The sequence below is a fragment of the Chelonoidis abingdonii genome, chromosome 7, assembly GCF_003597395.2.
Source record: "Chelonoidis abingdonii isolate Lonesome George chromosome 7, CheloAbing_2.0, whole genome shotgun sequence".
NCBI classification, from domain to species: domain Eukaryota; kingdom Metazoa; phylum Chordata; order Testudines; family Testudinidae; genus Chelonoidis; species Chelonoidis abingdonii.
This window is the reverse complement of record NC_133775.1, coordinates 22,656,521-22,681,050: the sequence shown is the minus strand read 5'-3', so window position 1 is coordinate 22,681,050 and position 24,530 is coordinate 22,656,521. Positions and strand designations below refer to the sequence as shown.

General features: G+C 42.6%; 1 protein-coding gene across 3 annotated transcripts in view; it reads left to right on the top strand.

The window, feature by feature from the left end:
• The window catches only part of NEGR1 (neuronal growth regulator 1), a 727,443-nt gene that overhangs the window by 421,752 nt on the left and 281,161 nt on the right, over nt 1-24,530 (top strand). The window lies entirely within an intron of this gene.

Below are 24,530 nucleotides of genomic sequence, written 5' to 3'. Positions count from 1 at the left end.
GCCAACTGGAGACCTCTCTCCTGTCAGCTTAGAGCAGTTACATTACTCTTTGATTTGAAATATTACACTAATTATATGCTAGTAAAACTATGTAACTTTAAGGGGAGGAAATGAGAATAAATTCTTAAGGGTGAAACTACACGGGAAATTTTAGGTAGGCTAAATGCAATTACTCAGATTGTAATTTGGCCAGATCACTAGGATTAACACGTTTCTTCTCTTGAAAATTGCCTTGGGATCTTAAATAATTACAAGTTGCAAGGACTTTGGTTTGTGCCTCCTTCAAAAGTTGGTGTCTCTAAGCGCAGTGCTTTTAGCACCATGCTATGAAATTAGTTCTGTAATGATTCAGAGAGAGGAGTATGGCTGGCAGAATTGCTTGCACTACTAAATGCATTACTTGGGTTTTCCTTGGAGATATCCTATCAGAACACTGACCAAGCCTGACCTTGTTTACTTTATGAAATGGTATGGCTGCAGGCCACTATGTGCTGGGATGTAGTAGATCAATGCAGTTGCCTTTTACCCGTAGAGGCTTAGTTGATTGTTTTGTTCTTATCATTACAGGCAAGATTCTGCCTCACTTAATCACATGGATTAGTACTTACAATGATCTCAGAGAGTAAGGGAAGCAGAATCAGCACCTTAGTAGCTTTTTTTACATGTCCCTAAATCACCAGAGAGTTTGGCACAATTGACCATAATTGGCAATCTCTCTGCCTTGGAGAGGTCCAGGGTTGAAATACATAGAAATGTTGCAGATCAGGTTTACATTGGTAAAACTATAATATGAGCAGAACTGCTTCAGGAAGCTAACACTGAGTCTGTACTTTGATTTTCCTGTGTTCCTTGTTTCCATGAACATTTTGCTGAATGCACCCCAAATTTTGGAAAGTAAAAATAATTGTTTTAAAAATCTAAAATTAGTGTTAGTTTTATGGATAACTGTAATAGTTTTATACAACATGTAAGTGTACAGCATTGTTGTTCAATGTTTTGTTATAATGTAGTATATTACAGTACAACTGCAAATCCTTACAATATTAGTCCTTTATCATTACAGTAATCTAATTGGCTTCACATCAATAAAGGTTTGTAGAGTGGAGCCCTTATTTGGTGGAGTGACTTCCATGCAACCTGTGTCCCAGAATGTTTTACAGAGTTAAGTGATCACCAAAGTGTATACTCAGTGGTGCACTGCCCTACATCCCATGTACCCAAGGGGACATTTTCTGCTGGTTAAGAGGCATCTCCAGCCCCAAGACCCCTTGTGCCTATGCAGCAGTCACTGTTAGTCACGTTCACACTTTCTCCTTGTTAATAGTACCTGGCAGCATTGTTGCGGTGCCCCCTCAGCCATCCTCGCCAGCAGCTTCAGGGTGGCATTTTTGCCAAATAAACTTTGATTCCTCACAGCTCTCCTCTTCTTCCACCTCCTCTTCAAGAGCTGCTCAGGTAAAGGTAGTATTTTGCACGTAGAGGGAAGGAGGGAGCTGAGGTGCAGAGGAGGGAACTGGCGAGGCTGAAAGAGTTGTTTTAGCGAGGTGCTCAATAATAAATACTTTAATCCCTGTAAACTGTTATTCTGTCATGGAGCTCAGTGACACAAATGCCTCTAGTTTGACTTTTCAACTTGATGGCCTTATTAAGTACATCATTCCTTATACCAAGAGCCCTAATAGCTTCTCCAGTCTAATTCTTCATCACATATATACTTCCGTTAATAATGAATATTTCAAATATTACTTTACACTTAGGCTACTTTTAAATACTAATGTACAAAAATATAAATGGTAATTTATATTTCTGTATGAACCTTTTTTTACTAGAGAAAAATGAAATAAAACATCTTGAACAAACAAGTATCTGTCTTAATTTTTCCAGAAAGCAGCCAAATTGATTTTCTCCTGTTTCAAGTAATTAAGAAGAAAATTAATGTAAGCGCTGAGAACCTGCAATATGTGCCAAACTTCAGTTGGGATATTTACATAACCAGGAACAAAGATTTTAGAGCTAGATCCTGACCTCTGTGCTCAGCTTTATACAAGTGGTCTCTGTAGAAGTTTGGCAGTTAAATTGACCCAAGCTGCGGAGCATCACTAGAGTCACTTCAGGGCTGTTATTTCAGCTTTCACACTGCAGTTCCATCCACAGTACCTGTGTGCCTCCTGCAGAGGATTTTGACCTGCGGGTCTACTAGGCATGCCCCTGCCATGCCTCCAAACAGCCTTTTACTTCAAAGCAACCCTCTGACATCACCAAAGGCACATATATTGAAGGCAAATCTTGAACATAGGACTTGAAAGAGAGAGACGGAAAATTCATTCTTAGCCCCCTTCCACAGCTAGGTAATAGGATTTTGGGGACCTTCCAGTAAAAGAGTCTTTGAACCCCTGAGTGCAAATTACATTGTGAGCCTGTCTTCCCTGGTTCTAAGACAGTTTTTCAATTCTCCTCACAGGAATCAGAATCTCTCTGTCTCCTGTGGCCCGGTCCCCATCTGTCTCCCCCTTTCCCTCTGAACCACTCAGCCACATCCGTCTCCCTTACCTCAGGACTCCCCATGTCTTCCTCTCCTTGCATCCTATTATTTCTCCATTCTTCTCCTGTTGTCTGACCCCCTTTCTGGGTTAGAGGGGAAAGAAGGTGATCTTCAGAGCTACCTGGCCTCTTTTGATTCTATAGGATGAAGAAATGGAAAGGGCAGGGGAACCTTTTTGCTATTCCTCCTGCTATTGTTGTACTGGAGAAGATGAGGACAGGGTATGAGGGAAGCGTCTGGCACCCCAGGTTGAGGGAGGGAATTTTTCAGTCTGGAACTCTCTCCCTGCTGAGCTATCCAAAGAATTAAAGATTAATCTTTAATTAAAGATTGTCATGTGATGAAACTTCCAGGAATAAATCCAACCCAAATTGACAGCCCTAATTCAAGCCCTGGACTGCTGATGTACAGGACCCAGTGTGCGACTAATCTATTCACTCATTTTTTTGTCTGAGTGTGTGGGATGTTTGTGTAAATGTGAGTTTTTGTTTGGGAGAGTATATTGCTAGTTTGAGAAGGGACTCTGTAGTTTAATTTTGCTAATGACTTTTTGTCAATTTTTTTACATATGCTTCCAGTGAAGTGTGAGTGTATGTTTTGATTTATTTTGTTTTTACTTTTTAATGTGATGGAAAGACCCCGTGGTACAAAGATATCTTGCAGTTACAGAATGTTAGCTTCAGCAGTTGGCATGCCAGTTGGACCTTGTCACTCTTCTTTAGACAGTGTTTGCTTATGTAAGTGGGTCTGAAGAGCTTGTCCCTGACATCTAGTAATGAACTGGGGGAAAAGACTTCAGGAACAGACTGTATTTGCATGGACACACTTAGTCTGCCAAGGTGTTCAGCAGACAGAACTCCATTGCTAAAGTGATCAATTTTGGCCGACGTGTTACAATTCACTTTGATATTGAATACAGGGGTAATGAAATGTTGTTATCCTGATTGTATGATAAAGGGCAGCTGAACTGTACTTAGCATGCTCTGATTGAGGGGGTCACCCTACTGAACCTCACGTGATAAGCAGCAGGATGGGAGGCCAAATCACAGTGAAAATGACAGAGGATGGGGACAGGTGTTCCTACCTGATGCTCTGGAATGTGCCTAAAGAATCTTAGACAGTATTTGATCCTCCCCTTTCCAGTGTTTAAAGACATGGCTGAGTGGACTCAATAGAGACTCCTTTTTTCTTTTCAATGATTAGTGGAGCTGAAATCAGTGAGGAGCAGGTCCGGAGGTTAAACCTTAGACCTGGTGTAGCATCAGTGTTTCAATGAAAGACTGAGGCAACAGCAGAGAGGTTCTAATAACTAAGAGCAGAAATCACTAAGAGCTGTGCTAAGTTCTGGAACCTCAGAATGCAAGGTCAGTGAAGTAGCAGCAGTGGTAATGACAGTGGCACAGCTGAGTGGTGGCACAGAAAGCAGCAGAGGTTACAGCGAGCCGCCAGTGGCAGCAGCAGTGGCAAGCAACGGCAGCAAGTGGCAGCAGAGATAGTAGCAGCAGTGAATCATAGAATATCAGGGTTGGAAGGGACCTCAGGAGGTCATCTAGTCCAATCCTCTGCAGGGGGGACCAATCCCCAACTAAATCATCCCAGCCAGGGCTTTGTCAAGCCTGACCTTAAAAACCTCTAAGGAAGGAGATTCCACCACCTCTCTAGGTAACCCATTCCAGTGCTTCACCACCCTCCTAGTGAAAAAGTTTTTCCTAATATCCAATCTAAACCTCCCCCACTGCAACTTGAGACCATTACTCCTTGTTCTGTCATCTGCCACCATTGAGAACAATCTAGATCCATCCTCTTTGGAACCCCCTTTCAGGTAGTTGAAAACAGCTGTTAAATCCCCCCTCGTTCTTCTCGTCTGCAGACTAAACAATCCCAGTTCCCTCAGCCTTCTCCTCCTTAGTCATGTGCTCCAGCCCCCTAATCATTTTTGTTGCCTTCTGGTGGGCTCTTTCCAATTTTTCCACATCCTTCTTGTAGTATGGGGTCCAAACTGGACACAGTACTCTAGATGAGGCCTCACCAATGCCAAATAGAGGGGAATGATCACATCCCTCAATCTGCTGGCAGTGCCCTTACTTATACAGCCCAATATTCCATTAGCCTTCTTGGCAACAAGGGCATGCTGTCGACTCATATCCAGCTTCTCATATCCCTAGGTCCTTTTCTGCAGAACTGCTGCCTAGCCATTCAGTCCCTCGTCTGTAGCAGTGCATGGGATTCTTCCATCCTAAGTGCAGGACTCTGCACTTGTCCTTGTTGAACCTCATCAGATTTCTTTTGGCCCAATCCTCTAATTTGTCTAGGTCCCTCTGTATCCTATCCCTACCCTCCAGCGTATCTATCACTCCTCCCAGTTTAGTTCATCTGCAAACTTGCTGAGGGGGCAGTCCACGCCATCCTCCAGATCATTAATGAAGATATTGAACAAAACCAGTCCCAGGCCCAACCCTTGGGATACTCCGTTTGATACCGGCTGCGAACTAGACATGGAGCTTTTGATCACTATCTGTTGAGCCTGATGATCTAGCCAGCTTTTTATCTACCTTACAGTCCATTTATCCAGCCCATATTTATTTAACTTGCTGGCAAGAATACTGTGGGAGACCATATCAAAAGATTTGCTAAAGTCAAGGAATAACACACCCACTGCTTTCCCCTCATCCACAGACCCAGTTATCTCCTCCTAGAAGTCAATTAAGTTAGTCAGGCATGACTTGCCCTTGGTGAATCCATGCTGACTGTTCCTGATCACTTTCCTCTCCTCGAAGTGTTCAATAGTTTCCAGTAGCAGAGGCAGCAGCAGCAGTGGAGGCATTGCTCAGTGTGCCCCTCCCTTTTTGGGGTGAAAGTGAGCCCATGTGAACACACCAATGAACCCTGGGTCTCTGCTAACCCAGGACAACCAACCGTGAGTGGGGTGCTGCAGAAAAGGAGAGTGTTGTGTTAGAGGGACATTTGCTAGTCAGAAACTGAGGCAAACAACACTGCTCAACATACTCTGGGGTGGATGTTTTCTTATGGTTACATCCATAATCGTGATTATGTTTTCTGAAATCAGTGGTTTCATTAAGATGTGCTTGCGAGGGGCACTCACCCAGATTCCTGGAGGAACACCCCAGAATGTAACCCTTCTGCCACATGGAGACAGCAACAACAAGGGCTGGGTTCAATATCTAGGGATTTCTCTTAACAGTACAAACAGAAGTGGCTGGAGCCCCCACCCAGTGATCTCAGAAAACTAATCAACATCCCTAGGCACCTCTAAGAGGCAATACTTCCCCCTTGTAAGAACTGAGGCCTGGTCTAATCTACAAACATAAGCCATGTTAAGTCGATCTAATAATGTTTGCGTCTACACTACCGAGTCCTTTCTGCCTACCTAAGTGCCCTATAAAGTTGACTTCTGTACTCCACCTCTGTGAGAAGCATAGCACTTGCTTTGACATCAACGGGTCAACATGGGGATAATGTAGACATTGCATTGTGTAATTTTAATGAATTGGCCTCCAGGAGGTGTCCCACAGTACTCCACTGTGACCTCTCTGGATAGCACTTCAAATCTATTGCATGTCAGTCAGATACACAAGAAACAGCCCATCCCCTGTTAAAGCCCTGGAAACTTTTGAATTTTCATTTCCTGTTTGATCAGCGTGGAGAGCTCACCAGCACAGCTGATCATGGAGACTCAAGGCCACAAACACGCTCCAGCATGGAATACACAGGAGGTGGTGGATCTTACTGCTGTGTGGGGAGAAGAGTTTGTGCAAGCAGAGCTCCAGTCCTGCAGAAGAAATGCTGCTATGTATTCCAAGACTGCATGGGGCATAGGTGGCTACATCAGAAGACAAGCATACCAGAAGACAAGGGAGGCAAACAGTTGTCTGGTTCTGCCCCACAGAAATGCTACTTTTATGAGGAGCTACATCCGATTCTGAGCAGCAACCCTACCACTACTCCAGAACGCTCCGTGGATACCTCCGAGGAGCCCTTGGCAACCTCAGGGAACAACAGGGAGGACATTGTTGATGAGGAGAAGGAGGAAAACGTGAGTCAGACAAGCAGAGGATCCATTCTCCCCGACAGCCAAGAACTGTTTTTAACCCTGGAGTCCATCCCTTCACAGGACCAGGTGGTGGTGGAGCATAATGCTGGGGAAGGCACCTCTGGTGAGTACACATTTCCAATCAAACTATAAAGATTACACATTGTTATTTTTTATGTTTAATCTGAACAAAAAAGTAGGTGTAGTGGGTATTGGTGGCCACTCCAGCTATGCAGAGGGTGCTCTCCAAAAAAGATTGTTTATGTGCATGGGAATGGCCTGGGAATCCTCCATGGAGAACTGTAGGAAGCTTTCATGGAGGTACTCTGCAATCCTTTGCAGAAGGTTTCTGGGAAGGGCTGCCTTATTTCATCCACTACAGTAGGACACTTTCCTGCACTACTCCAGTATTAACTCTGCTGGTATCATTGCAGCACACATCATTGTAGCGTAAAGACCAGGTCTGTACCCAGATGTTTACAGCATCTGCTACCTTGCCACCTCTGTTACCCTCAGGAGAGTGATATCGCGTAGGGTCACCTAGGGGAAACGGGGAGAAGTTTTCAATGCTATCTCTTAAACCACCAACAAGTAATCCGCCTCCTGTTTGGTTAAATCTGGGTCACAAACCACACTTTCCCAAACATGCCGTGGTTGTGGTTGGAAGGGATCACCATGTATTGCAAGCAACATTTAAAAAAAGAGGTGGGGGGTGAGTAGCTTCCTTTTTGTCTTCCTACCCCCCTGCAACCCAGTGCTGCTTTTGTAAAAGAACAAACTATTTGGGGGGCTTTACACTGGTGCCTGTCCTCAAGCACCATCCAGGTTGCTAGGGGAAAGGGGGCTTTTCTCAAGCTACAGCTTGTGATCCCAAGGATGTCTTCACAAAAGCAGCAGCACAAGACCTCTTGCCTATGTCCCGTGGCTGGAGTACCAAACCAACTCTTGCAATAGCCAGTGGTTGTCATTATGTTGTGGCTTACAGTGAAGTGTATTGAGGGGTGGTTTTTTTTATTTAAAAAAATTAACCTTGCACCAGAAACAATGTATGCACTGTCAATGCTACCCTTGTGCTTTGCATTCCTTACAGCTGAAACCTTGTCCGTTGACACATCCTTCACACCGGGACAGCGACTTTCCCAGATTAGAAGGCGGGGAAAAAAGACTCCGGAGGACATGTTCAATGAGTTAATGCGCACCTCCAAGAGTGACAAGACGGAGCTCAGAACATGGCCTGCACAAGGACAGTGGACAGGAAGGACAGGAGAGCAGGAAGAGATGCTGTGGATTATGAAGGAGCAATCAGACATGTTGAGGTGTCTGGTTGAGATTCACGAAAGGCAGCTGGATGCTAGAGTCCCTCTGCAGCCTATGCTGAACCTGCTGCCATCATCGCCCAGTTCTACATCCTCCTTCCCCAAGCATTCTATGAAGCAGGGGATGAGAGGGGAAGACACGGGGAGGAGAGTTTGGTATCCCTTGTATTCAACACGAGGGGAGGGTACAAGGATCAGAAGGTGCCCATTCCCACACCTTTGATTGTTATTGCAGTGCATCTGTAAGCAAACTTTCCTTGTTTCTCCCTCCAGGGTGTTATCAGCCCTTTTGCCCCAGGTCCCCAGGTTATCTTCCTTTTTTTTTTTTTTTTTTGCTGTTTCTGCATAATAAAATAGATTGAGGAGAAAAGGATCTTTATTCATTGAGGAGAAAATACTCTTTATTCATTCAACACACAGTGGTTGGTGGGGCTGGCGTTTACAGGGGAGAAATACAATGGAGGGGACAGTATGGTAAGGAACAACACATATAAGTGTCACGTTACTGTGGGTCGTTGCTGAAACTGGTTTTCAAAGCCTCACGGCGACGCAGAACCTCTCGGTGTGCTCTTTTTATTGCCTTGGTGTCTGGCTACTCAAAATTGGCTGCCTGGCAATCTGCCTCAACCCCCACACCCCAGCGGAAACTTTTCTCCCTTTGGCCACGTCTACACTACGCGCGAAAATCGATTTTAGATACGCAATTTCAGCTACGAGAATAGCGTAGCTGAAATCGAATATCTAAAATCGATTTACTTACCCGTCTTCACCGCGCGGGATCGATGTGTGCGGCTCGCCATGTCGATTCCGGAACTCAGTTTGTTTTGGTGGAGTTCCGGAATCGATCTAAGTGCGCTCTGGGATCGATATATCCCGTCCAGATCAGACACAATATATCGATCCCCGAGCAATCAATTTTAACGTGCCGATACGGCGCGTAGTCTAGACGGGGTGTTTGTTTCAAAGAAATTCTGGAGCATACAGCAGGCAGCAATAACAGTGGGGATATTGCTTTCACTGAGGTCAAACCTAGTAAGCAAACAATGCTAGTGACCTTTTAAATGTCCAAAGGCACATTCCATCACCATTCTGCACTTGCTCAGCCTATGGTTGGATCGATCCTTACTGCTGTACAGGCTGCTAGTGTATGGCTTTATGAGCCATGAGAACAAGGGGTAGGCTGGGTCTCCCAGGATCACGATTGGCATTTCGACATCACCAATGGTTATTTTGCAGTCTGGAAAGAAAGTCCCTGCTTGCAACTTTCTGAAGAGTCCTTTGTTCCTAAAGATGCCTATGTCATTGCACCTTTCCCAATCATCCCATGTTGATGTCAGTGAAACGGCCTCTGTGAGCCGTCAGAGTTTGCGACACCATTGACTTTAGGCTTATGTACTCTTTGGCAAAGTGGTCTGGTGCCAAGATAGGGATATGTGTTCTGTCTATCGCCCCACCACAGATAGGGAACCCTATCTCAGCAAAAACATCCACTATGTCCTCACGTTGCCCAGAGTCACTACCCTTCTTAGAAGAAGTCTGTTAAAGACCCTGCAAACTTGGATCACAACAGATCCCACAGTAGATTTACCCACTCCAAACTGATGCCCCACTGACCGGTAGCAGTCTGGCATTGCAAGCTTCCACAGAGCTCTCCACTGTCAAACCAGCTCTCATTTTAGTATTGCTGTTCTTCAGGGCTGGGGAAAGCTCTTTACACAGTTCCTGGAAAGTGGCCTTATGCATTGGAAAGTTCTGCAGCCATTGCTCGTCATCCATAGCCGCATAACAATACGGTCCCACCAGTCAGTGATTGTTTCCTGGGCCCAGAAACAGAGCTCAGCAATGTCAAAGTGATGCATAACTGTTGCCAACAATTGTGAATTGCTCTGCTCTGTGTCTTCCAGCAGGGGTGCTTGAGTGGCATCACATTGTTCCATGTGGCGACTCTTGTGTCGGCTATGTAAATACCTCAGGATATGGCACGAGGTGTTTGTAATGCTCACAACAACAGGGGACAGCTAGGCAGGGTCCAGGCTTATCGTGCTATGGTGTCTGTGGGGTGATCCAAGCTTGCAAGAAAGGCTTGGTTTGTTTGCTGTTGATTTTGGGGGGGAGGGACATAAGTACATCATGGGAGGCTAACACCATGTTCCCATAACCACCCATGTCAATGTTTTGGTCCTATAAGGTATTGCAAGCCCAACCCAAAATTCTACTCAGCTATGTGCACTATGGGATAGCTACCCACAGTGCAGTGCTCTGTGTGTCAATGCAAGTCCTGCTGGTGAGGATGCACTCCGCCGACACAATGAGCGTAGTGTGGACATGCAAGATAGACTTGCTTAAATCAGAATCTTGATGCTGATTTACATGAAGTCGACTTAACTTTGTAGTGTAGACATGGCCTGTATAACAAAATAAAACTTTTATTAAAGGGGAAAGGGAATCATCAGACCCTGCTTACAGTTAAATCTGCTATAGGCTTCTTGGGTCTGCATAGGGCCCATGCTGAGTATGTTATGCCTTCGATAATTTTTTTTTGAAGAAATGGCAAAACCAAGATTCAGGTATAAGACGAAACAGCTTGTGCATATGCACAATTTGTAAAAGTCAGCTAATTATTATATGTTTTTATCTGTCTCAGTATGTAACTTGTCCACTAGCCAGTTAAACTAAATGCAGAAATACTCCCAACATCTGTTCCATACCACAAACACATATTCAGTCTGACTAGGCAGAAGAATGACTTATATTCAGGAGCGTTTCAAGATAAAACTCACTTACATTAGAAAAGCAGAAGCACCCTGTAGTGATCAGACTGCTGTGTATACTTCATTCACATTGAATTTTAAATGTAAAATTACAGTTGGATAGGGAGGACTGAAATACTAAGCACTTAATTCTCAGTTCTGAGTGTGAGCTGAGTCCTGGGGCCACCATGGGGGTCATGCTAGCTATAGCACAAGGGATTGTTCCAGCAGCCCAAGAGCATCAGAGTACAAAATCCTCTAAGCCCACCTTTTACACCTCCATTTTGTCTTCTCTCAGCTCCCGTGTCTGCTCCTGAATTCCTCATACACAGCAGGGGAGAGCTGTGCAAGCTTTACACCACTGAAGGAGTCCACTACAGAGAGGAATCTCCAGCTGCCCATTTATAGCAGCTTTAAATTCCCTTTGTGCCATGACTTATCCAGAGCTGAGAATCTGGCCCGTAATCACCTAATTACCTCTCAAAGAGTAAAAAGTACTTTGCAGTTGCGAGGTGCCTTCTATCAGGCTCTTGTTGACTGTATGGGCCTAATCTGTGTTCTGTTCATTGCATAAGGTCCATGAAGTGAGGAAAGCAGAGAGTTCAAGAATATTCCCTAAACTGCTAGATACATGGGAGATAGTGTGACAACCCATGTGACTGGCATGGGTTGACAGTCGGTTTTGAAACTAGCACAGATCTCGGTGCCTCTTGAGCTAAAGCAGTAACCTGGTAGCAGTAATAGATTGTTAGTCTCTCCGTGAACTAACCACTAGCTAGGGACACAACACATACTGTGAAAACATGTTACATATTCCACCTTTCTGAGGAAACTTCTCTTGAGGTCCACAGGATTTAAAGCCACATGCTTGGACAGCATTTTGCAACAACTCTCCATGGATTTAACCTTAGATATTTTACAACCAGAAAGCACAGACCTCTAGCTCTGAATGTAAAAGAATAACTGCACTAGCTGATGGTAATAATCTTCTGTGGACCAGGCACACTGTACAAGCATATTACAAAAGCATGCCCCACACATCAGCAGCTAGAAGAACCACCCTTTTCCCCTGTCATAAAAAGAGGCTTTCTCACTAACTGTCTCAGCAACCAGGAGGGTTTACATAGGGATTGCACACCCTGCCTGCTAGCAGTAATGGGAAGGCTAGATTGTGAAATTAGAATACATGTCTGTCATTGCACTGTGTAGGTCAGCGTACCCGTGGGTCTAGCCAGAGAGCAGAGTAGTCTTTGCACTGACCTTTCATAGCACATTCCCTACAAGAAATGTGGGAATGGCTAGTCACATTCCTGTGAAGTAGTGCAGAGTTTCAAACTGTGTTTTTACGTTCTGAGAACGTTGCTGGATAGCCACCCACAACAGCATCCCGAGATGATTTGTAACATAATCCCTCTGCTGTTGTTCCAGTTGGGTCACACTGCCCGTTGCAAGGGCATCACCATTCCACCTCATGCTAGCTGACGGCATCAGTTCTGTCAGCAGTATCAGATGCTGAACTGAACCAGGCGTGGGTATAGCTAATAGCAAAAAGATGTCCAACATTGTCTGCTCTTTAAACAGCTTAAAAGGCTGCCTGCTGGGTAAGGTTCATCAGCTAGGCTAGTTGTGTAGGGAATGCTCAGATCTGCACAGTCCATACTACTCAGAGCTGCATCACAATCTGGGCAGGACATTTATTTGCCTATATTTGCATACTGTGCCCTCATATTGGCCTCAGAGATGCCTGCAGCTGGAAGCTGAACATCACAATTTGTTTGAGTGTGCAATGCTTGCCCAGAGAGGTTTACTACACATGGCCGCATGGATTACTTCTCTAGGCATTCGTATCTAGCTGGATAGCCTGATTTATAATCTAGCCCTGCATGGAGTTTCAGATGCATAGTCAACACAGTGGAATGTCAGGTCTTCATTTCCGTAATTGGTTTGTGGATTTCTGCTGCCTTTTAATGACATAATGACTCTTCAGCTCTTAGAGATTGAATACCACTATGATTAAGACCAGTTTCTTATTTTTATGTGAAAATAATTACATTAAATGTGTATTAAATTAGTTTGCAAATTAAATCTGTAAGGTTTTTAATAATAGAATCATAGAAATTAAAGATAGCAAAGCCTTCTGATCATCTTGCCCACCCCAGGCTAGTGTAGGATTGTTCTTAATGGCATGTTCTTCTGTCTTCTTTTTTCCCCTCCAAACATACACTGAATAAAATATTCACTTTTGTTAGAAAAGTGAACAAATGAAGACAAAAGCCTGCCTTCCTTTTCTTTGTATCGTTTCTGTTACTGAAAAATTCTCATATACAGAATGGCACAAGAGCCTCATACACTGCAGTGTATTTCTGTCCAAATCCTGGCCCTTAGATCCCAGTGTAGTGTCACTTGTACCCCCAAGCTCTGTCTGATATTGGAAAATAAATTTTTTGCCTCTTGCACTAGATGAAAAGAATTTTTTGAGTAAACTACTGTATTAACAAGAGGAGAGAGACCAACTGGCAAAAAGATCATAGTCACTTGGCTCCATGATCTGGAAATTATATTATCATTTACCACACCAGTGCCTTTAGACATATTGGATTGGATTCTGATGTCAGGTTACACTGTAGTAATTTGGGAGTAACTCCATTGGCTTCAGTGATGTTACTTCAGATTGGCAGAAGCGTAACAGCATGCGCTTTGTCCCAATGGCCTTGATTTTACAATTGTAATTAAAGTAGGTATAAATGTGGATAGATGGGTAAGGGCAAATGTGCAAACCTTTATTTTGCGGTCAGGAAAATGCAACCAACAGTGACTCTAGCAAGACATGCAGTGAACTCCATATCATACAACGCGATGATTATCTGATGATAGAGTAACTCAAGATGGTGTAGCATCGCTTAGGTCTTTAAAAACCAGATGAGCATTAAACAGCACACCTGGGGTTGGAAGGGCAGGATGGAATAGAGGGAAATATTAGTGGGGGGACCTGCATACTGCAGTTATCAGTAAAGAAAGGGTTTGTGTTTGGAAAAAAACACAATAATTTTCCTAATCTACTTTTGCTAGAGGCTGTCTGGTTCTGTTAACCCTATTGATAAAATTCCTCCTTTGTTGGCTCACTAGTACCTCCACTTCTATTCTGCTCATCTGCCCATCCTAATACTCTGCTGTTGCTGTGTTCCTGATGTGTTCTGCCAATCTTCTGCCTAATTCTGGTGGGTTTTTAATTTGGCTGCATTATTTACCTTCTGATTCAGCTCCTCAACAGATTTTTACTCTGTGGGTATGGCCAGAATACCAAATAGTACTCTAGGGACAAATGACCCAATTTTAGCCTTTATATCTCACAAGATTTTTACTTGCTTTCTCTGGGACAAAAAATGAAATAGGTGCATGCTCTTTTTAGAAGTAACACATCCTCTATTTGGCTTTGTGTTTTCCCTTGTAAGCTCTTTGATCTGCTGAAGCACACTGGTTTGACTGAAGGTTCAAGTGGTCCATATTCCATCTCTGTATTCTCCTTGCATAGCCTCTTGCATTAGTGTGTTTTCTCCAAAGCATTACACATATAGACCTTTGGCCATATAGTATCTCGATTCTCATGAACAGTTTAATGTAAAATAAAAAAAAGTCAAAAGTAGTGCTGGTAGTTAATATTTTCAAATTGATTAAAAGTTTACACTGTTTACTGCAGATCTGGTAGTTGTTGAATAAATCAGGCTTTTACTACGCCCTGTAATATATGGTTGCAGTGAACCCTGAACAGCTATGCTGCATAGGAAACAGGCATATTTTTGAATATGGATATTCACTGCATATAGTAGCTGCTCAGTCTTCCAAATATGTACAAGATAATTATGTGGTTTCAATTAGTTTTTGATTCTAAAGTTTCCAGGCTGGATTACATCCAACCAGACACAAATAGCAGTTTGCTGTCTGCCCTTGTACCATAAATATTATAACTTTAACATGTTTTTCTTTGCAGTGGTGTATTGCATAAATTATTTTTCTCTTTAATATATATGTATCTCTCATGCTTTCTTTAGAAATGATGTCAAGTATCACAGGGGTAGCTGTGTTAGTCTGGATCTGTAAAAACAGCAAAGAATCCTGTGGCACCTTATAGACTAACAGACGTTTTGGAGCATGAGCTTTTGTGGGTGAATACCCATGCATCCGACAAAGTGGGTATTAACCCACGGAAGCTCATGCTCCAAAACGTCTGTTAGTCTATAAGGTGCCACAGGACTCTTTGCTGCTTTTAGAAATGATGGTCATAGAATTCATGACTTTTTTGCGTGTGCTCAGTGAAGAAAGTGTAATGAGATTTTAGAATCAAGTAGTGTGGTGCTGGTAGTTTCCAGGTAAGGACTACATTTCCAAATTGAGCTAAAATAGATAAAATATAATCCAATTTCACTTTACCGGTAAATCCTATTTGCATTTTCCATTACATTTTATAAGGCAAATACTGATTTACAGATGATAATCTTGAGCCCCCTTTGGAATAACTAGAATCTTGGATTAACAAAGTTTTAATATGCATTCTGAAAGCTGGTCTGTAGTTATACATACATTACTGCAGCTTCACTAACTCTTGTCTGTTTTATAAATGAAACACTTAAAAAAAATAGAAGCAGTTGCTAAATGCTGGAATCCCTAGAAGCACTTAGGTCATGCTAAGAAGATGAAGAATGAGACACATGCACTATGAAGAAAGCTTTTATTTTAATTTATGTAAAATTGTCAATTCCCTAAATTAATAAATAGCAAATGTGAACTTTTAAATGGACTCGCATTGCAGAATTTCTGTTTTTAGCTGCCCCTTGTAAATTATACTAAGAGTCTGTTCTGCTGTAGCTGTAAAATAAACAGTTTGCTTCAAGCTAGACCATGTGGATTTCACCGAGTAAGAGTCAACTAGCCTTCTAAAAAAAATGCAGCTGTTAAACTGAAAATAAAGGATAAGATTGTTAATTTAAATGTAGCTCTTACTAGCCTTGTGCTACAGACCACGGACTAGATTCACTGGTGCTGGGGCAGGGTGGTGTAAATTACTCTTCCCTGCACCAATTTAGCCTTCTGATCCCTGGAAGGAATTTAACATAAGAGGGAACTGATGGAACTGCTGCCTACTCTTTTCCCCTGGTTTTCGCCTAGAGGATGGGGGGAGGATAGATATCTTTAGTTTTTGACCAGTGCTCCAAAGGAGTTCTGCTGGTACTGGTTGCTTAAGAGAATGCTCAGAGTTAGCACATCTTCAGACAATGTCCCCTTCCCAGCCAGCAACTGTCTACCAGCTTTATGGATCCACTGACCCTTATTGTTCCCCATTAATAAGAGAGAGGAGTTTGCAACTACTTTTCAGTACTGCAACCTCCTCCTCTGTAGGACTTTCCAATGTGAGCAGCCTGCACAGCATAAGCTAAGCAGATTGGTGCTGTTTGTTAGTTGCATAAGTCATATGGTATTGTTTCTCTTCTCTGATTGGGTGACTTATGCAACTAACCAGCAGCTGGAACTTTCACATGTCATTCAAAATTCACTGTTCCCAAATATTAGAATATTTAAGCTTAATATTTCCTCTTCATGACAAGTAGGAGATTTGCTAAATATTCATAGAAAAACAGTCACAGAGGACATGAACACAATAAAAGTGAATGCATTTAAAGATTTGATTAAGAATTTACATAAATATTCTAATAGTCAATCAGCTCTAATAGTGACTGTTGTGGTTGATTTATACACGTATAATTTCCAATTTGATTTGTTGCTTATGTACATTTTGTACTATTTTTAAAGGCAAATTGAAATGAATAGACAATATTATGCCCAGGGGATGGACTTTATCAACCTAGTTGTCTTTTCTATCTCTTTTATGACTCTTACCACAGTAAAATCCAATTTAATGTTTTGCTTCTCTAATGCTAAGAAGTTAATTAAAGAAAACAAAGCTATGTAGACACTGTCATTTAATTTTCTGTTTTATTTCTGATATAATGGTTCACTAAGGATTTGACTTTGCTGCCACTTTTTTGAAGTTAATGAGAGATTTGCATTATTTTTCATAGGAACAGGATAGGGCGCTTAATTGATTGTGTAAATTTTATTTTAAATGTTTGGTTTTTCTTAGATAGTTTAGGTTTTTGCAGAACAGCTTAACTCATTAGCATGTCTTAGAAATCTGCCTCACTGTTGCTATGGCAGTTTGCATAATATTATCTATAATGTTCTGATTTTACTTTGAAATCAGACATACTGTACAAGTCACTCTAACCTAATTATATCTATAACCTTAAAACTACGGTGGAAGAAATTATACTGTTCTGTTTGTTGTGCCTTTTACTGTCTAGACATTTCTCACTGTCCTTACTCTTTTAGAAGGGGTCAGTTACTTTAGAATTGTTGTTCATATTAGGGCTTGGCAAAATTCAAGTTTAATCCATTATAATTTTGACTCATAAAATCAATGTTTATTTTTAAACATTTTTAGCAATTTAAATGTTCATAGTTGTGCAAAATTATGGGGTGAAGTAGCAGGCAATATGGGAGCCAGTCATTATTTAATGTCCATAAATTCTGAGATTCAAAAAGTTAAAGCTTTATAACTATTGAAACACAAATTGACAGTATCAGATGTCAAAATACACAAAGTAAATATCCTTAAATCAAACGCTCAAGCAGCATTTTTCTTACTTTGTCTATTTGTAAATTTCTGTTATGAAAATATTTTTTGTTTGTGTGTGTGTGTACAGTGAAATTGACATTTGCTAACATTTGCCAATAAAAATCCAGTCTTTCCAAGTCTATTCACATTTCATATTAAAGAATTACAAATCACCCACTTGGATTTCATTAACAAAATGCTTAATTTTGATGCAGCAAAGAATAATTTCTCAAAAGCAAACAATATATATAAAAGCTTCCAAAAGGCTACTTCACAGATCTGCCTCTGATGTTCTGCAGACTTTATTAGACACTGGTGCAATTAGAACATTAGTCACAAAAATCTATCAACTTTTTCTGTTTCCTGTAACTTCTAATAAAACCTACAGGAAAAAGCAATGGAGTCCAGTTTAGCCAGTATGTGTTGTATGTGTGATAAATAACCCTGATTATGAGCACCTATAGACATGAAACCACATATCTGTAGCTCCCACTAAAGTGGAAAGAAGTTGCTGATATTCTCAGTGTCTTGTACTTTTTTTCTTGAGTGAGATCTATATATATATATCACATCTTCATGGTTTGCTTCCTCCACCCACATGGAATTGCAATTATGACTTGAAATAACTGTTCAAAAAAAGATATTTAAATCAGAAAAGTATGCATGCATAGTATTTTCACAGTTTCACATTTTTCTTGTCTATAGTTTAGGGCATTAGAGGCCAATAAAATTAATCTCTAGCCAGCTCTAAGGTTCTTGCTACTCCAATGTGGTCCATCTCATTATGGATTCCTTCTAAGTCTCTGGCTGTAGGGAATCACTAGTTGTCTCAACTCTTCTCTTTTCTTCTGGACCTTTTGAACAAAACCCCATCGGACAGGAGAAATCATTCTTGCAAATATAGATGGGTCTTTCATTTCTCATCTATTTCCTCATCCTGAGTTGGTCTATGACCTGATGCCAGAATCACATGTGCTATATACTTATCACATCACTGTAAAACTTTCCTGTCAATGGGAATAGAATCTCGGGTGCTTGCTTTTCCGGGCCATGGACTTGGAGTTTGAAACTTTTGCAGCATGCTGTCCTCATCACAAGGCAGAACCTTTGTAAATCGTGTTGCTCAAGCTGCTGATTATTCCCCAGAATTATTAGTCTAAAATTTAATTTGTACTCCATTGGCCTGCTTGTTTGTTTTCTGGTTGGCCTTTTCACCCAAATACTCCAGCAGGCAGCTCTGGTTCTTGGCTTAAAATGTGTAGAGCCCTGCAAAGCCGCTACATATCCGCTTCATATCTGCGGATCATTTTTGTGAATAGTGGAGTGGGATACAGATACAACCGCGCAGGTCTCTATGGATCTCGAGTGGAGACAGAGACGCATTTGGATAGGGCAGAGCCAAGCTGAGCTGTGCCTGTCCAAGTCCCAAACCGCTTTGGAGGTGCTTTGCCTCTTCCCAGCGCCTGCTGGGCACATTATAAAGAGCAGCCCAGTCTTCAGCCTGCTTCGCAGTGGCAGCAGCCACTCCCCCCCCACTGGGGCTACAAAGCCAGGAAATGCATCCAGGAAAAGGGAATCCTATTTCCAACAGAGCCCGAAGAACTTTAAATAGGGGTAAAAAGTCTGCCACCCTGGCTGGGAGCAGCAAGAAGGAGAGAGAAGGGAGAGCGAGAGGGGAAGGGAGAGAAAGGGACAAAGGGAGAGTGTTAGTGCCAGGCAGGGGATGGAGAGATCATGAAGTGCCAAGGACCTGGGCACCTGGCTGATGACTCGGGGAGCAGAGGGATGAAAGTCAGTGAGCCAAAGAAGTAGGAAGCAGGAGCAGGCGAGAAGACCTGGGGCCCATCCCCATCCTCTCAGGTCGGGTCCTCGCAGGGAGTGCAGGCCCACTCGCGTGGGGTGGGGGAGCTCTGAGCTGGGCCCTGGGGGAGCCTGCGGGTCCTCCTGGGCCCCATGCTGGCCACCTGTCCCCCAGGGCAGCAGTCCCGATACCTGGCAGGTACATGTTGAGCAGCAGCGGCTGGGCTCTGGTGTCATGTCTCTTGGCAGCACCTGTCCCGCGTCATTCAGCTTGGGCAGCCCAGGGGGTTCATCACATTTGGGGCCAGCAGCCAGTGGCTGGGGCTGGGCGGCAGGTCAGAATCCAGGCTGTCCAGCACCCACTTGCTGTCCAGTGGCTTGGTCCCTGCTCCACACTTCCCCTTCTCCTCGAGATACCATGCCACCCCTAAACCCTAGTCCCTGCCCTTGCATTGCCTCTTCCCTGCAAGCCCCCCGCTTGCTCATCTCTGCTCCCTTTCCCTACTCCAGACAGCTTGCTAGTGCGGATAGAAGTAAAAGTCAGCTAGTGGATCGTGGGTCGGATTGCGGGTTGATCCTGGCAGATGCAGATCCACATTTTTATATCCATGCAGGGCTCTATAAGTTTAGGTGTACTCCGCCCTGAAGAGTTGTTGATCACTTGTGAGGTTTAGGAGAGTTCTCAGAGTCTTGTAAAAAAATGCCCTTGCTGTCCACATTTGAAATACATCTGCCCTCCTTTTGACCCTGGTACCACTCACTTACCAGTTTCCTTAGGCTTCTGAGGGGTCAAATACTCTTCTAAACTGGGTAGAGCCAGCAGCGGCTCCAGGCACCAGTGCTCCAAGCACGTGCCTGGGGTGGCAAGCCATGGGGGGGCGCGCCCTGACGGTCCCTGTGAGGGCAGCAGTCAAGCAGCCTTCGTGGCTTGCCTGCAAGAGGGCCGCAGGTCCCACGGATTCGGCAGCAATTTGGCAGTGGGTATGTTGAATCTGCGGGACTGGGGACCTCCCGCAGGCATGCCGCTGAAGGCTGCCTAACTGTCGTGCTTGGAGTGGCAAAAAAAGCTAGAGCCGTCCCTGGGTAGAGCACAGCAGATCTTGGCTTAGGTAACTGCTGTTGAGACAATTGCTGTTCAGCTTAGACATATTTCTCTCTCCAATCTATCTCGCAATATCTCTCACCAGAACTAGATGTCCCTTCCAGTCTCTTCATCAGCTGAAGGGTAGCTTTCCTACTTGGTCTCCTCTTCTATCTCATTTCTTTTCTGATTTAGAATGCTCCTTCTTGATAGAACTAACTTCAAAAAGTATTCTGTATAGAAAATGTTCCTCGGTTGGCCACATGAATTAACACTCTTGCTCTTGAGCATGATTAGCAATGATATATGCCAATAATTTTGTAAAAACTGATCTTGTATGTGAATCTAATTTTGTATTTTTTTACTCCCTTAAACTCAAGAATATTGTGGGCTAACGTGTGTAATCTGCTTAGGTACACAGAAGGTTGTTCTATAGTATGTTGATGAGTTTCAGAAAACTGAGTCTTAAACTGACACAGTCACTAAACTCCCATGGACCTTTTCTAGAATCCTAAAATAGTCTCTAGCACTTGCTTTGGTACCAGCTCCTAAGGATATCTGTAGTGCTAGGAGCAGTAAACTCTCATATTCCAGAGTGCAATCCAGACCAGGAAAGGATTGTGTCATCACTTTCCCTGAAATCTTGGTTGCCTCTCAGTGGTTTGCTGTTGTAGCTCCCAATCTGGACTGCTCACAAACAGCCAAATAGCATGCAGGTTGCAGCCTGAGTGTCTATGTACAGTCACAGCTCTGGTCAAGCAACACTTATCCCAGCAGCCTGTCGGCAACACACCAGCCCCACGCTGGCTTCCAGCAACCTTGGTTACTACCTGCAGGGTGACCCCAACACATTTCCAGTCAGGAGTTTTCCCCAAAAATTTGTGTTTTGCACTGTTCAGGCCTCTTCTGGCAGCTTAGATATTAAAGGTCTGTTGTCCCTGTAAGGGGTCAGTATGCCACTTTAACTGGAGTTACCCAAACAGTTCAGTTTTAAGTATCAGAGGGGCAGCCGTGTTAGTCTGGATCTGTAAAAGCAGCAAAGAGTCCTGTGGCACCTTATCGACTAACAGACGTTTTGGAGCATGAACTTTCGTGGGTGATGCATCCGATGAAGTTGGTATTCACCCACGAAAGCTCTTGCTCCAATACATCTGTTAGTCTATAAGGTACCACAGGACTCTTTGCAGTTCAGTTTTAATACAACACTGGATTAGTTTTGAGTTAAAAAATAAATAAATGAATAACTAAAACAAGTTTCATTAACTACAAAGAGAGAGAATGTGAGTATACGTTTAAGGTATTAAAGTCAGTAATGGTTACAAGAGAAATAAAGATACAACACTTTCCAGTAGCTGCGACTTCAAAAACCAACCATGGTTCAAGGTAAAATTCTTACCACAGGTTCCCAGCAACACTGCAGACCAAATTTTCAGGTCAGGATCTCTCACAACATCACATGGCTGGGTCCTTTGTTTTCTTAGGTGAGAGAGAGAGAGAGAGGGAGGTTCTCCAGGTTTTTGCACCTCACTTTTATACTCCAGTCACCCTTTGAAATGCATTTTCCTGACAGTTGTCCCTAGATAAAGTTACTTCCTGTTGTGAGGAAGTAGACATGGAGTCTCAAAGTGAAAGAGGTTCTGTGTGATTGTTTGCTAAAATGCTGCTCAATCTGCTCTGCCTCCATTTGTTCCCAAAGACTGGCCACTTAACAGCTGAGTGCCCATCAACTTTGACATGTGGCTAGAGGTGTCCTTTGTCTTTGATAAACCAGTTTACCCACTCCCCAAACCTGTCTGGTAAATACATTGAGTCATAATTTCAGTTTATATTCATAACTCTTAATATACATTTTGTATATACATTTCACCATCATATTACTGACCAGTGAATTATTAGTTTTTGAGTGATTCCTCACTGGGCATATTTTGTAGAGTGGTCTATCAGGTGTGAATACAGGGATGCGTTCGTTCACAATCTCAATGATCTTCCTTCTGTTGACCTTGTTAGAAACTTAACTGTTTTCCATAAATTATTTGGCATAAGCTCACCAAGTGGAATAATCAACCTCTCCACTGGGTTTGGTTGAACTGCCCAAAAACCCATTTCATTTTTAACTTTATATTTGTCACAGTCTTTGTCTCACTAACAGATTTTAAAACCTGCCTAACAGCCAGGGTTGCATCTTGAAAGAAACACACACAGCAGGGGTAGGTGTCTCCAGTGGATGGCTACCTGTAAAAGGTATAGGTCCACTATCTCTTAACCTACTAATCTGTCTGTCAATCACAGGGCTATGAGGTTTGGAACATGTGTTAATAACATCATCCAGGAAAATCTTATAATTTCACATATAATGTTGCCATGTGTATTTTACCAGGGAAATAGTGACCAGCAAATAATGAGTTTTCAAATGATACTTTACAAGATATATGTAGTACAAGGATTGTTACAATAATGTGTAGGTTGTGAATACAGGGATGTATTCTGTCACACCTCCCACCCTTACAAAGCTTCAGTAAGGTTAGCCACCAGTTGACCTGTAGGCAACAGGTCAGACTTTATCTTTTTACATAGATCTGTGATTGCAGATACAATGTCACTGAACCCAGGCACAAACCTTCTGTAATAATTTACCAGACCTATGAAAGATGTGGACCTGTTTTTTGGTTTGGGGTACAGGCCAATTTATAAGGGCTTCCGCTTTTAAGAGATATGGGAATATTTAAACACTCCCTATCCAGTGTCCCAACTAAGGAATTTTGGCTGCTCCAGTTTTACACTTAGAGATGTTTATGGATAGGCGTGCTTCTTGGAGCTTTGACAGCACAGTTTTAAGTGTTTTTTGATCAGCTCAAGTGTTGCTAAATGCTGGGATGTCATCCACATTCACCTTTGCAAAGCTCTGCAAACCATTTAACACTTGGTTGACCAACCTCTGAAAGGTGGCTCCTGCATTAATTAACTCAAATAGTAACATCGTGAACTCATTCCAGTCACATATCAGTGATGAAAGGAGATTTTTTCTGTGCATCCTTATCTAAAGGAATTTGCCAGTAACCTCTAGTTAAATCAAAAGAGCCGAGATATTTAGCTTTGCTTAAAATATCCAGCATATCATCAATTCTAGGCATGGAATACACATCTGGTACTGTGACAGCACTGAGTTTTCTATAATCAACACAAAACCTTACAGTGCTGTGTTTCTTAGGGACCAAGAGCACAGGTGATACACAAGAGCTGTTACACTTTTTAATTCTCCTAAGTCTAACATGCTTTGTATTTTTTTGTAAGAATTTGTTCCTGCACCTTGCCACTGGCCCTGTAGAGTCTGTTGGGAGGTAGCTGTGGTCCTTCTACAATGATTTTATGAGTTAGCAAGTATGTCTTCCTTGGCTTATTAGAAAATGCTTCTTTGTGTTCTTGTGGCACAGACAACACATCTGCACTTTCAACTAGTGTTATCGCGCTGCAAATATCAGTGTTTTCCATAGTTGAGTCAGTTTGACATTCAGCCTTAAAATCAATGAAAATCTCCTTCTACACATCAAATCATGGCTTGCATTCTGGAAGGCTGTTTGTGGGAGCTACTTCAGCGAGGCATTGTAAGGTACCCAAGGCTGCAGGGCAGGGGTGACACAGTCTCTACTGGTCTGGACTGTTCCATAGCATGTCACTGTGACGTTGCACTCCGTAAGATTTTATGAAAATATGCTAATGAGTGTGAATATAATGTAACTGGCATATGCTTCATGCAAAAGGTCTCTTGTAAGTATCATTACAAAGTTTATAATCTACAGAGTGTGGTCATTCTATTTGTATAAATGTATCATTCTTGTATCTGAAACTAGAAATATGAAATATAACTCTGAGGTCCTATTGCAATTATGCAACGTGTGGGCTATTAATGGTGGTTTGGAATCTTCATGGCTCTCATCAACTAGGGCAATTGACTGTAGATGGCTCTGTTTACTTGCAAGCCTTCCTGTGAGTCAGTTTCCTACTGTATTAGGCTTAGACTTGCGTGTTTTTGTTTTATTTTGCTTGGTAATTTACTTTGTTCTCTCTGTTATTATTTGAAATCACTTAAATCCTACTTTTTATATTTAATAAAATAACTTTTGCTTATTAATTGACCCATGGTAAGTAATTAATGCCTGGGGGAGCAAACAGCTGTGCATATCTCTCTATCAGTGTTACAGAGGGCAGACAATTTATGAGTTTACCCTGTATAAGCTTTAGACAGAGTAAAACAGATTTATTTGGGATTTGGATCCCATTGGGAGCTGGGTGTCTGGGTGCTAGAGACAGGCACAATTCTTA